The sequence below is a fragment of the Schistocerca gregaria genome, unplaced genomic scaffold, assembly GCF_023897955.1.
Source record: "Schistocerca gregaria isolate iqSchGreg1 unplaced genomic scaffold, iqSchGreg1.2 ptg000199l, whole genome shotgun sequence".
Lineage (NCBI taxonomy): Eukaryota > Metazoa > Arthropoda > Insecta > Orthoptera > Acrididae > Schistocerca > Schistocerca gregaria.
In genome coordinates this window covers 5148152-5153186 of record NW_026061737.1, presented here as the reverse complement: position 1 = coordinate 5153186, position 5035 = coordinate 5148152, and positions in this window count along the sequence as shown.

Genomic DNA, 5035 nt, shown 5'->3' with positions numbered 1-5035 from the left:
ATGTCGCGTGCTGCGGTATGCGGAGACACTAAAAGCACCATAGTAGAACACAGATGAAGCTTCTAAGTTAATGTATTAGCCAGTAAGAAGTAGTACAATTCAAGTTTTAGGTATCGATTATTGACTTTTTAGCTGGCTTTGGTGCCTTGGACATGACCTAGGACCTTAAGATTCTGCATGAAAGGAGGACTAGCAGCCGAGTTGCACGGGAGATTGTGAAAAGTGTTCATATGTAGTAAAAAAATGAGACATCCGTCCGTTTTCGTCATTTGTTATCGAATCGACTTAAAGCCACATCGTCACATTGGCCGCTCTTCTCTCTGAAACGGTTGTACTTATCGTCTGCAAAACTATGTCGCGTGCTGCGGTATGCGGAGACACTAAAATCACCACAGTAGAACACAGATGAAGCTTCTAAGTTGATGTAACAGCCAGTAAGAAGTAGTACAATTCAAGTTTTAGGTATTGAATATTGATCTTTTTGCTGGCTTTGGTGCCTTGGGCATGAGCTTGGATCTTAATATTCTGCATGAAAGGAGGACTAGCAGCCGAGTTGCACGGGAGAATGTGAAAAGTGTTCATATGTAGTAAAAACCTTAGAAATCCGTCCGTTTTCGTCATTTGTTATCGAATCGACTTAAAGCCAGATCGTCACATTAGCCGCTCTTCTCTCTGAAACGGTTGTACTTATCGTCTGCAAAGCTATGTCGCGTGCTGCGGTATGCGGAGACACTAAAATCACCACAGTAGAACACAGATGAAGCTTCTAAGTTGATGTAACAGCCAGTAAGAAGTAGTACAATTCAAGTTTTAGGTATTGAATATTGATCTTTTTGCTGGCTTTGGTGCCTTGGACATGTGCTAGGACCTTAAGATTCTGCATGAAAGGAGGACTAGCTGCCGAGTTGCACGGGAGAATGTGAAAAGTGTTCATATGTAGTAAAAACCTGAGAAATCCGTCCGTTTTCGTCATTTGTTATCGAATAGACTTAAAGCCAGATCGTCACATTGGCCGCACTTCTCTCTGAAACGGATGTACTTATCGTCTGCAAAGCTATGTCGCGAGCTGTGGTATGCGGAGACACTAAACTCACCATAGTAGGAACAGATGAAGCATCTAAGTTGATGTAATAGCCAGTAAGAAGTAATCCAATTCAAGATTTGGGTATCGATTATTTACTTTTTAGCTGGCTTTGGTGCCTTGGACATGAGCTAGGACCTTAAGATTCTGCATGAAAGGAGGACTAGCAGCCGAGTTGCACGGGAGAATGTGAAAAGTGTTCATATGTAATAAAAACCTGAGAAATCCGTCCGTTTTCGTCATTTGTTATCGAATTGACTTAAAGCCAGATCGTCACATTGGCCGCTCTTCTCTCTGAAACGGTTGTACTTATCGTCTCCAAAGCTATGTCGCGTGCTGCGGTATGCGGAGACACTAAAAGCACCATAGTAGAACACAGATGAAGCTTCTAAGTTGATGTAATAGCCAGTAAGAAGTAGTACAATTCAAGTTTTAGGTATTGAATATTGAATTTTTAGCTGGCTTTGGTGCCTTGGACATGAGCTAGGACCTTAATATTCTGCATGAAAGGAGGACTAGCAGCCGAGTTGCATGAAAGAATGTGAAAAGTGTTCAAATGTAGTAAAAACCTGAGAAATACGTCTGTTTTCGTCATTGGTTATCGAATCGACTTAAAGCCAGATCGTCACATTGGCCGCTCTTCTCTCTGAAACGCTTGTACTTATCGTCTGCAAAGCTATGTCGCGTGCTGCGGTATGCGGAGACACTAAAAGCACCATAGTAGAACACAGATGAAGCTTGTAAGTTGATGTAATACCCAGTAAGAATTAGTACAATTCAAGTTTTAGGTATTGATTATTGACTTTTTAGCTGGCTTTGGTGCCTTGGACATGAGCTAGGACCTTAAGATTCTGCATGAGAGGAGGACTAGCAGCCGAGTTGCACGGGAGAATGTGAAAAGTGTTCATATGTAGTAAATACCTGAGAAATCCGTCCGTATTCGTCATTTGTTATCGAATCGACTTAAAGCCAGATCGTCACATTGGCCGCTCTTCTCTCTGAAACGGTTGTACTTATCGTCAGCAAAGCTATGTCGCGTGCTGCGGTATGCTGAGACACTAAAAGCACCATAGTAGAACACAGATCACGCTTCTAAGTTGATGTAATAGCCAGTAAGAAGTAGTACAATTCAAGTTTTAGGTATTGAATATTGACCTTTTTGCTGGCTTTGGTGCTTTGGACATGAGCTAGGACCTTAAGGTTCTGCATGAAAGGAGGACTAGCAGCCGAGTTGCACGGGAGAATGTGAAAAGTATTCATATGTAGTAAAAAAATTAGACATCCGTCCGTTTTCGTCATTTGTTATCGAATCGACTTAAAGCCAGATCGTCACATTGGCCGCTCTTCTCTCTGAAACGGTTGTACTTATTGTCTGCAAAGCTATGTCGCGTGCTGCGGTATGCTGAGACACTAAAAGCACCATAGTAGAACAAAGATGAAGCTTCTAAGTTGATGTAATAGCCAGTAAGAAGTAGTACAATTCAAGTTTTAGGTATTGAATATTGAATTTTTAGCTGGCTTTGGTGCCTTGGACATGAGCTAGGACCTTAATATTCTGCATGAAAGGAGGACTAGCAGCCGAGTTGCATGAGAGAATGTGAAAAGTGTTCAAATGTAGTAAAACCTGAGAAATACGTCTGTTTTCGTCATTGGTTATCGAATCGACTTAAAGCCAGATCGTCACATTGGCCGCTCTTCTCTCTGAAACGGTTGTACTTATCGTCTGCAAAGCTATGTCGCGTGCTGCGGTATGCGGAGACACTAAAAGCACCATAGTAGAACACAGATGAAGCTTGTAAGTTGATGTAATACCCAGTAAGAATTAGTACAATTCAAGTTTTAGGTATTGATTATTGACTTTTTAGCTGGCTTTGGTGCCTTGGACATGAGCTAGGACCTTAAGATTCTGCATGAAAGGAGGACTAGCAGCCGAGTTGCACGGGAGAATGTGAAAAGTGTTCATATGTAATAAAAACCTAGGAAATCCGTCCGTTTTCGTCATTTGTTATCGAATTGACTTAAAGCCAGATCGTCACATTGGCCGCTCTTCTCTCTGAAACGGTTGTACGTATCGTCTACAAAGCTATGTCGCGTGCTGCGGTATGCGGAGACACTAAAAGCACCATAGTAGAACACAGATGAAGCTTCTAAGTTAATGTATTAGCCAGTAAGAAGTAGTACAATTCAAGTTTTAGGTATCGATTATTGACTTTTTAGCTGGCTTTGGTGCCTTGGACATGACCTAGGACCTTAAGATTCTGCATGAAAGGAGGACTAGCAGCCGAGTTGCACGGGAGATTGTGAAAAGTGTTCATATGCAGTAAAAACCTGAGACATCCGTCCGTTTTCGTCATTTGTTATCGAATCGACTTAAAGCCAGATCGTCACATTGGCCGCTCTTCTCTCTGAAACGGTTGTACTTATCGTCTGCAAAGCTATGTCGCGTGCTGCGGTATGCTGAGACACTAAAAGCACCATAGTAGAACACAGATCAAGCTTCTAAGTTGATGTAATAGCCAGTAAGAAGTAGTACAATTCAAGTTTTAGGTATTGAATATTGAATTTTTAGCTGGCTTTGGTGCCTTGGACATGAGCTAGGACCTTAATATTCTGCATGAAAGGAGGACTAGCAGCCGAGTTGCATGAGAGAATGTGAAAAGTGTTCAAATGTAGTAAAAACCTGAGAAATACGTCTGTTTTCGTCATCGGTTATCGAATCGACTTAAAGCCAGATCGTCACATTGGCCGCTCTTCTCTCTGAAACGGTTGTACTTATCGTCTGCAAAGCTATGTCGTGTGCTGCGGTATGTGGAGACACTAAAAGCACCATAGTAGAACACAGTCAAGCTTCTAAGTTGATGTAATAGCCAGTAAGAAGTAGTACAATTCCAGTTTTAGGTATTGTATATTGACCTTTTAGCTGGCTTTTGTGCCTTGGACATGAGCTAGGACCTTAAGATTCTGCATGAAAGGAGGACTAGCAGCCGAGCTGCACGGGAGAATGTGAAAAGTGTTCATATGTAGTAAAAACCTGAGAAATCCGTCCGTTTTCGTCATTTGTTATCGAATCGACTTAACGCCACATCGTCACATTGGCCGCTCTTCTCTCTGAAACGGTTGTACTTATCGTCTGCAAAACTATGTCGCGTGCTGCGGTATGCGGAGAAACTAAAAGCACCGTAGTAGAACATAGATGAAGCTTCTAAGTTGATGTATTAGCCAGTAAGAAGTAGTACAATTCAAGTTTTAGGTATTGATTATTGACTTTTTAGCTGGCTTTGGTGCCTTGGACATGAGCTAGGACCTTAAGATTCTGCATGAAATTAGGACTAGCAGCCAAGTTGCACGGGAGAATGTGAAAAGTTTTCAAATGTAGTAAAAACCTGAGAAATCCGTCTGTTTTCGTCATTTGTTATCGAATCGACTTAAAGCAAGATCGTCACATTGGCCGCTCTTCTCTCTGAAACGGTTGTACTTATCGTCTGCAAAACTATGTCGCGTGCTGCGGTATGCGGCGAAACTAAAAGCACCGTAGTAGAACACAGATGAAGCTTCTAAGTTGATGTAATAGCCAGTAAGAAGCAGTACAATTCAAGTTTTAGGTATTGATTATTGACTTTTTAGCTGGCTTTGGTGCCTTGGACATGAGCTAGGACCTTAAGATTCTGCATGAAAGGAGGACTAGCAGCCGAGTTGCACGGGAGAATGTGAAAAGTGTTCATATGTAGTAAAAACCTGAGAAATCCGTCCGTTTTCGTCATTTGTTATCGAATCGACTTAAAGCCATATCGTCACATTGGCCGCTCTTCTCTCTGAAACGGTTGTACTTATCGTCTGCAAAGCTATGTCGCGTACTGCGGTATTCGGAGACACTAAAAGCACCATAGTAGAACACAGATGAAGCTTCTAAAATTATGTAATAGCCAGTAAGAAGTAGTACAATTCAAGTTTTAG